Consider the following 9,439-nt stretch of genomic DNA (forward strand, 5'->3'; position numbering starts at 1 on the left):
GGGAGAGACCATACCTCTGGTCTGAGGAGATGGGTCTTCTCTCTCCCTCTCTATCACACGCCTCTCTCACACCACCTCCTAGAGAGAGGGCGGGTCTCGTCTCCACAATCTCCCCACCTCCCCTAGAAGAGGGAGGTCCCCTTCTCTCCTAGTCTCGTCCTATCATCACTGGCTCTCTAGACAGAAGGATGGATCTCTCTCTCTCTCTCTCATCCTTCTCTCTTACTCCGTATATCTCTCTCGTCTCCCATCTGCCTCTGACAGACGGATGGAGGCAGGTTCGGGGAGAGTCTAGCCGTCCAGGCTCCTCCTTTAACCTGGTCTTCTGGTATGCGTAATAGTTAGACTGCTGGGTGCAAATCTTTGACACAGCAGTTCCATCTCTGGTATCATCTTTCATTTATGTGCATCCATGTTCCAGAATTGTCTGGCGGGGTCCCGGTGGTGTGAGTCGTAGTCGCCATTAGTACTTTCACTACTCTAAGTCTCGTTTGCCAGCTATCTCTGTTTGTTTGCTCTTGTTGGAGGAATCCTTCACTATAACTGAAACTACTAACATGATGAATAACACAGCGTTTTATTTCTGTGTGGCCACAATATAAGCGTTTCGAGCAATTCTACATGCCGGACCTGGTGGAAACTTGTCTAGTACAGAGTTTCCCAAAAAGCACTAAACAATAGTGTGCTCAGGTTAGTCTTGTGTTTCCCTTTGGGGCCTGAGGTCAGCTATACTGTTTGCTGGGGTACAATCCTGCTTCGCCTCTTCCCTTCTTGCCTGTCTATTATTTCAGTTATCATTACTTCCAACGACCGCTATGTTTCCACTCCCTTCTTATTGTAGTCCCTGTTCCTGAGTATATCAGACGCTCCTCGGAACTTCAGTGTCCATTGGCCATCCACCATCTCCTCTTCTGTGCTCACTGTCTATCTGACTATAGATAGCCCTCCTGTTCGCTCCCCTCCTAGCTGGTACCCCAGTCTGCAAAGCCATAATGGGAGGGGAGGGTATAATATGGTCACACATACACACACTCTTATTTAGTTTTGGTTATTCAGCATATACTTTTAAGCCAGCTTTTACGTGGCCGTTCTCTGATGCCCTTTCATCACCACTGCAGTTCATTGTATATTTCCCCAAATTCCCCCTTTTCGCACCTACTAGGTGCCGACCACTTTTTTACACTAACTGCAGTGCCTCAAGTCCTCCCCGTCTCAGGCATGGTGAGTAATGGCCGCATCCCGCGGAATAGGGAGGCGGTGCTTTTCTTTGGCAAGGCAGTGGTGATGAGCCGGGATATCATGGTCCGCAGGCAGGGCACCGAGCAACACCCACAGGTAAATAGAATAGCGAGAAAAACACATAATTAGATGTCAAAAAGCAGTGAATAAGATTTCTTCCATTTGCCAAAAGGTTGTCATCACCCTCCCAATGGGATGTGAAACACCTGAGCGTCATGACTCCTGGAAAGGGCTCGAACGACGTTGGTTCAAGCCCTGGTGAACTTGCATCGGGGCAGTGGTGGAGGATGACCGTACGCCCCATCTCTGAACATGGAACCGACTCATCCTTTTCAGCAAACAGCATGTCAGCGCCATCCTATTCTGGAGAGCCTGAGGGACGTTGGGGACATTGCTCGGCCAGGACTGCGATGAATCTAGTGCCATGGCTCAAGGTAAAACATTATTAATGCACAAAATTTATACCTATATACATTTTTGCTGGAAGTATTGACGGGGAGATGGCTGCCACAGCAGTGGTATATCTCCAAATTCCTGCGGCATATTTGATCTGCAAATTGTATTCATTCGGGACAACACCTTAGGAACTCCTTGCTGCTATATAGTTTGGGGATTCCGCCCATGGATCAAAAGCAGGGCGTTGCATTACTACGGGCCCTGGCATTCTCTTTACGGTTCCGTGCACAGCCTTTAGGGTGGGTATAGTGGACTCTGCCCCACCAAAAGAATGGGCATAGCTAATCTAACATAGCACAAACTACTGACGGTTGATGTGGGAACTTTATCGGGGAGACAACCTAAGACACCACCCGAGTAGAACACTAGTCTCTTAGCCACTGGGCTAGGGCTGTTTGTTTGTACAGTTGTTATTACCACAGGCTGGGCCGCGCAGATCTTACTACAAGATCACTACGTCCTGACGTGTGCGGCTTGGCTTGATCAGTGTGAGAGGAAAAACAGTGATATCTTGCCCCCCTCCACTTTATGGCGGTAAAATACCTGGTTTTTCAAAGCAGGGGGGAAAGAGGGATGATAGGGTCGTACAATTGCGGGAAGCGTCTTAGAGTGTGTGGAAGTTCAACATGCATGAATATTCCTGGTGGGCCTCATAGGAAACAACCCGGGGAGGGGTAGTGAACATGACTGGTTCTAGCGTGGAAACAGGCCACGCACCCTTCCATGTGGTGTTATTTGGCTTCTGTATTAGCCACTGATCCATAAATTGTCATCGGCCTGCACCTGCTTGATAAATATACACATCTTCCACCCTCATTGTAGAGAAGTCCTGCACTAGTACGTCTTCTTCCTTAGGGGGGGTTACTGTAGTCTATGCCATGCAGTGTCATTCGTGGTGCGTGCGGGGATCCAAAATATTTATCTGCAGGGGGGTTATCTGGTCACTTCCTGATACAATACACCTATGGCTACCACCAACATCCGAACGTGCTGCTCCCAATTGCTCTATTTACTGACAGGGTATGGGAATTTTCGTGGGTCTGAACTAATAGTCCCGCTGTTATAGATAATATCTCCCATTCATCTTGTTGTACACCCAATCATCTTTTGTCTGTCAACCTCGCCATGGGTTTCCACCTCCTGTTGACAAACCCGCGTATACCAGCTGTTACAGAGGACTACATTTCACCTGTCGAAGAGATCCTTTCCAGTCATCTCCTTTTGATATCGTCACAGATGTACACATCTGTGTTTTGTAGAAACATAGTACCCCCCGCAGTCTAGAGCCTGCACAAATCAAGTAAATGCCCGTGGTTGAGTCTCTCAAATAGGGGAAGAGTCAATTGGCCCGCACTTGGGGATGGGCCCTGTAGTAGTGTTGCTTCAAATAAATGCCCAAATGCTATTCTTTTTCTCGCTAGTTCATTTCCTTTGGTTACGGAGAGGTGGTGGACACTACGGGTGATTGTTCACTTTGTGGTCCGGTCCCATAGCCAGGTTCCAACCCCAGAATTAACTGCTGCCAACTCCCACTACTACTAAGTACTGCTAGGACAAATGTTGTCTTTTTCCCAAACCCCATTGCCTTCCCAGTTATGATGTACTATGTGGGGCTGTCACCCGCCAAAACACTCTATTCCATCTATACATTTGGATTGTTTTCTAAGTTCTGCCCAATGGGTGCGGCTAGGAGGTGTCGCTGGGGCACAAAAATTGTGTAGGTGGTGCCAAGGTGCTCCTTTTTTACCTTGACCTGGACCGAGTGTTGAACGTAAACTCCCTTACTTAGTAAGGCCGGACCACCTGGGGTCAGTCACGTCATCTTGTGAACTTTGAGCCTGGACCCAGCGCTACTTGGAAAGGTAGGTGCTTCTCCTGCGGTTTCCGGTCGCCAACTGGACCTGCGTAGAAAGGGCGAAACAGAGATGTAGCTTTTCATATAGTCGTCATGTCTCTATTTGCTGAACCTCTCACACATGGCATGTGGCCTACATCTAGTGGAGGTCTGCATTTTTCTCAATGTTCATTATTTCATGTGGGGTCAAATAGTGTTGCTCGTCCTATGGAGGAAATCATCAGCCATGAGGCCAATGGGAGAGCTTCTACAATGTTAAATTGCTCCTGCACATGCCCTTGGCTATTCTTAGCCTTCAATGTCTGGTGGGCTCTTTCCACCATTCCCGTGATGGTGGATGATAAAACTGATCCGAAGGCATGAGTGATTCACAGGGCTGTTCTACTTCTCTTAGTAGTTTGTTGTTAAAATGTGTGCCATATCTGACCTATTGTGACTGGGGACCCCATATCGGGAATGAGTTCAGTTTGAGCATTTCACCACTGTTTTTGCGTCCCTCTTTTCCGGTGGGAATGGTCTACACCTAGCAGAACCCTGTCTACCATTACCACAGAAGAGACTTTTCCCCCTTACCACATTTTCTGCGCCATCTCAGGTTACTCTATACTGATATCTTGAAAACAAGAGTGGGGACTGGGACGTCCTTTTAGTGTGGTGTATGTTCGAAATATGCTTCCACACACACTGCATGCGACAACATGTCGTCACCATGTCCCTCAAATTGGGGTGCCACCACATCAGACAGATCAGGAGAGTCTGTTTTTTCCTCAGGTTGGTCTGTGTGGCATCAGGTAGCAACATTCTGCACATCTAGGCTGATGTGCTATCTTTCCTGATGAGACTCTCAATTCCAATCTTGGTCTTTGTCGGCGCCGCTCCGCTGCAATGATGCCATCATAGGCTCATGACTGTATTCGCAGCCTTGATGAGTGGTACATCCGTAATGTCGTATCCCCCTGTTTTCTGAATAAAATGGCATTGAGAAAGCCAGTGTGTTCAGAACCATCCAGTAGAATTGGAGGTGTAGTCTGGGGAGGTGGAGTCGTCTATGCACTTGCTAGGGCACTTTTGGGTCAGAGAAGGCGGCTCGGGCTCTGTTGTCCATCGGAGGAGGGGGCGGGTGAGTGAGACAGCGATGCGTTCTGTTGTATAGGTCCAGGGATATTTGTTGAGAGGCTGTATCCTATGAGGCCCAGAGAAAAGACAGCAGTCATGCAACCGTGAGGCGGTTCGACGGTGGGGTTCGGTGAGTACTTATTTGTTTAGCTTGCTGGGCTTGGCTTGTTTTAAGTCTTCAGTGTTCTTTAACAATTGAGTTGTAGGCTTTTTTAATTCATCCTTCTTGTTGTTTGCTCCTTTTTGGTGTTTTGAAGGAAAGGCACATGTCCGCCCATGGGCATCGGTCATTGTTGCAGGCCCCGATACTCCTCATAACTGGTGTCTGAATCTGTGGGGGTAATCCCCTCGTTACCCAGTGGCGGAACAGCGCCCGCGTGGCGGCGGAATGGTCACCACGGTTCCTCTCATCGCACGCTGCCAAAATCTTTTTGGTCTATCGTGATAGGCATCAAAATTTTCATCATTAGTCTTTTTAACATCACTGCCATGCCTGCATTGATACCCCCACTGGGGATACATTGCGGTTGCAGCTCAGCCAAATAGCCAGGGGTACATCTGATGACAGGCACTGAATGCGGGAACAGGGAGTCCGCATCCCCTCTGGTGAGGGCAGCACTAGCTAATCTGCTCCATCTATACCAATTGCTCGGAGATCTCCCAAACACAGCTGACACTCCTGCTGTAAGACTATTGAAAGCTCGTGCGGAACTGCTAAGCATGCCCTCCTGTCAGGGCGGGGAGTTTGCACAAAGCATCTAACGTCACCAAAAACTGTAAGGGGATCATCAACAGTATTCCTCTCCTCCTCCTATGGGCGGGACACGTGGGCCCATGGTAAGCCCCGCCTCGTGTGTGGAGCCGTGGCTGCTCTCTCCAACTGAGCTACATTCAGCTGTTCGCGCAGCTGCTCTTGCTGCCGTTTTTATACTCTCTGAACTCTTGTTAAGTTTCTTACATTTACGTGAATCTTCGCAGAATATACATTCGTCAGGGTCCTCGTTGGTAAATGTACCGTAAATGTGACCGCTACAAAAAAACGTCTGAGGACTTTGTGATCTAGATTGGGCCTGCGTTTTGGTTTTTGTAGTGCCTTGCCCTAGAGCTAGAGCTCTGTTGTTGCTCTAATCTTCACATGCTGCGGTCTGAATGTGTCGCTAGCTGACTCTCTTATCGGAGCGTTGTGGGGTACTAGGGTGACGGTGGGACTGGGTCCCGTTGTAAGGACATGTGAAAATCTCTGGATTTTTGGCAAAAAGAAGCTGATATGGGGCGGTACTAGCTTGCTTGGGCCGGCGGGACTGTAGCGGGTATGTGGTGAGCGCTGACTGCCCCACTGGCGCTGACTTACATTAAATTTAGATAACAATTCTAAATCCTGTACGCAGGCCTTAATGCACGGGATCAATGGGTCCTGTGGTACGTCTATTTGTAATGCATTGGCTGTAAATGGGCAGTACCACTGGGGCTTGGACTGTGGGTTTGAGCCGTTGGACCGTTACGGCCGGCGGTGGAGCGGAAATTTCTTAGGTTTTTATACTGGATAAAAAGGGTTTGTTGGGGGGGCGCCTCAGCGGGCAGCGGGGTTTTCTCTGCGCTAAACGGTTTATTCTGTTCAGTTCTGTCCAGTTTTGGTTGAACTTTTGTCATCGTGTTGTCTGTCAATCCAAGTGTTTCTGTATTGCATTTGTCATTTTTCAACCCCACCCCATATTTCTCTTTCTGCGCTTTCCTCTCCTTTGCTGGTTTAGTCAATTTAAACATGCTATTTTCTTTCTTCCCTCGCCTGTACTGCCTTTCCGTACTCAACTTACTTTTTCATACTTCACATTATTCCTTTCATCCGGGGACGGCGCCCTTCCCTCAATCATCCCCTCTCCCATTCTTTCATCAATCTCTTTTGCTTACTTCTCCTCTCCTTTACTGCCAACTTTTCACTGCCTCCTATAACATTTACCTAAAGGGGTCGCATTTTACAACCAATAAGCAGTGAGAAAAAATCCAACAAGCCAAACCACAACAAAAATCAACACATGCAAAACGAAAACTTTTTCATTAGACTCCATCTAGAGCCTTTTATGTACACTCCTCAATCTTTACAACTTAAAAAGTGACTCTCACTCCTTCGACAAATACACTCGCGGTGGACTCGTCAGCATCCAATGACAATCTGTTAACTGCAACTTTTTAGGGATGTTCACACAGAACCAAGGTGGACATATTCACAATCACATCATCTGAACTATCTGTCCTTAGCAGTCTCCTACCTCGTCAAACAGTTGGACGGTCTTTCCTTGCCTATTGTCCTTTTCCTTTCTATTTTTTTTTCGGCTCTTTTTTTGTGTTATTGTTTGTTCTTTTTTTTGCTTCCTTGAGATCTACTTCCTAATTACAAAGAGATTCCTCTCACAACCTCTCTTGTTTCTCTGTTATCAAATCACAGCCCCACCTTATCGTTTATTATCCCTTTACTTAAAGCACCTTAACCCCCTTTTCTCTTAAAACAAACCCTTATCCGTTGTAAAGTGATCCCAATTAGTTTAAGCCAATAACGAATTTGATAAAGTTCTGCTAACCTTTTTTTTGAGAGCCTCATTGATACACCAACCTAATTCGCGATTATCTATCCATTCCCTTTCACTGCTCGTTACTTCATGTCTGTTTTGATCTTCAACTGACCTTTTACCACCTTCCATTCCATTTTTTCTTTTCCAATACTTTCATTCTTTTGTCACACCCTTTTCGCTCCCCAGTCGAGAGGTAAGCATAGAGAACACACTTTACATCTGTACATTTCTCACTGTGTATCCCTTCCTCATATGAGGGGTAGAGAGGATGCAAGGTCATTTTGCGGGCTCCCCCTATTGGAGGATTGGTTTTTTTTCCCTGAGGTAACGTCTACATTTTTGCACTTCCTTATTAAACTTGTTCTCATTACAGATTTCCCCAAAATTCACTAAAAAAATAGGTGCTCAGGGTTATAGTGGTTACCCTTGTGGGGCATGATGTTGGTCAGCTTATCCTGTTGTGGGGGAAATCCTGCTCTGCCTATTCCTTCTGTGCGTGTTCTATTTATTTTACAGTTAGCACATTCTACTTCAACAAGACAGCTATGTGGTTCACTCCCTTCTAATTGGAGGTCTGTTCATCTGAGGTTATCAGACGTCCGTCGAAGGTCAAGGGGTCTTGGAGCTTGGACTCACCATCTCCTATTTCTGTGCTCACGTAAGTATTATCTGAATAGATATCCCTCCTGGTCTATCCTCCTAGCGTACCCAGAGCTGAAAGAGAAGGGCAATAGATGTAGATATGTGGCACAGCGATAGCACCACTCTTATTAGTTCTTTGGTTAATGGCAGCAATACTTAAGCCGCTTTTACGTTTGAGGTTCATGGGGGCTCCTGTTCATAAGACATTCAGTCAGTGTAGGTATTTGCCACCCCCCTTCTGGTGTGGTTTTCGTGCGTCTCCCGTCGAATCCAGCGCTGAGTAACAGAAAACAGGCCTCCGTCAACCCAATCACAAAAACAGGTCAGACGGGCACCTGCGCCTCTCCCCTCTACAAGCCATAACAGCCTGCATGACATCATATTACTCGGTTATATACCGTGCGTCGATCGACACTCTTCACTGATCGTCAGAAGAGTTTCATCCTTCAGGTGGCCGGTGGATGTGGAGGAACCACCCACCCAGTCCTCCTACCACAGGGGGTCTAGCTCTCATAATACCTGCGTCTGCACCTGCGCAACGCTTACACCTCTTTGCGCCGAAGGCTCTCCACGTGCTAAGCTGGTGTGTCGGAACAGCCCCCCCGGCGCTCGTGCCTCACCTGGTCTGTGCTCGCAGTGCCAGGTCTGAACGCCCTCTCGGACACCTCGAGGCACCGGTACTGCCTGCACAGTCGGCAACAGGTGCGCAGCCAACTTCACTGTCCCTACACGAAATAATGTTACTACCTAGATCGGGGAGTCATTCCCCGGAGTCCTTCTGTTCTTTTTCGCCCAGCATGTTTCCTCGGATCAGGAAGGTGCCAAAAATCAGGGTAGCAGCTGTCGCCATGGTCCCGCTACACGTCCTGCGATGCATATTGTTACATCCTGCTACGCTCTGCAATGCCCAGCTACTTGCTGTGCCTTGTAACGCCACAGTGCCCTGCTATGCTACAAAAAACTACTACAAACAAACTACTATTAATTTATAATTATTTTTTGTGACTGTTACCGCCACTTTCATTCTAATCCCAACCGTCGTCAGACACTGCTACCAAGAGCCTGGGTCTGACTGAGGTTTCTGCCTAAAAGGAAGTTTTTCCTCGCCACTGTCGCACTGTGCTGCTCTGTAGGAAACTACTAGAACTGTTGGGTCCTTGTAAATCTGGAGTGTTGGTCTAGACCTACTTATTACTGTAAAGTGTCTTGAGATAACGCTTGTTATGAATTGATACTATAAATAAAATTGAATAAGACCATTTGGAGATATGTGAAATGATACAGAAGGTGTAGCCATGCATCAAAAGAGGAGACATGCAGTATACAGTACTCACAACATATACTGAGGTACACACACTATCCTATAAAAGTAACATCTTTGGAAAAATAATTTACAGAAATTATACAGTACAATCTTGTTTTCATCTTCAGCGGGATTTAATATCACGAACTTTGGTTCAGTGACATAAACCAAGGATGAATTAACCTACGCGATTATTTATTATTTCACCTAATGTATGCAAGTGAACACATTGGATCCCATCTGGATAAGGGGAACGGCACA

General features: G+C 47.1%; 1 long non-coding RNA gene across 1 annotated transcript in view; it reads right to left on the minus strand.

Annotated features, from left to right (window-relative positions):
• The window catches only part of LOC116690923 (uncharacterized), a 21,541-nt gene that overhangs the window by 6,077 nt on the left and 6,025 nt on the right, over positions 1 to 9,439 (minus strand). The window contains exon 2 of the long non-coding RNA XR_004332390.1: positions 6,797 to 6,803. This is a non-coding gene — a long non-coding RNA (uncharacterized LOC116690923). The remainder of the gene's footprint in view (positions 1 to 6,796; positions 6,804 to 9,439) is intronic.

Source organism: Etheostoma spectabile, chromosome 6 (assembly GCF_008692095.1).
Source record: "Etheostoma spectabile isolate EspeVRDwgs_2016 chromosome 6, UIUC_Espe_1.0, whole genome shotgun sequence".
Taxonomy (NCBI): domain Eukaryota; kingdom Metazoa; phylum Chordata; class Actinopteri; order Perciformes; family Percidae; genus Etheostoma; species Etheostoma spectabile.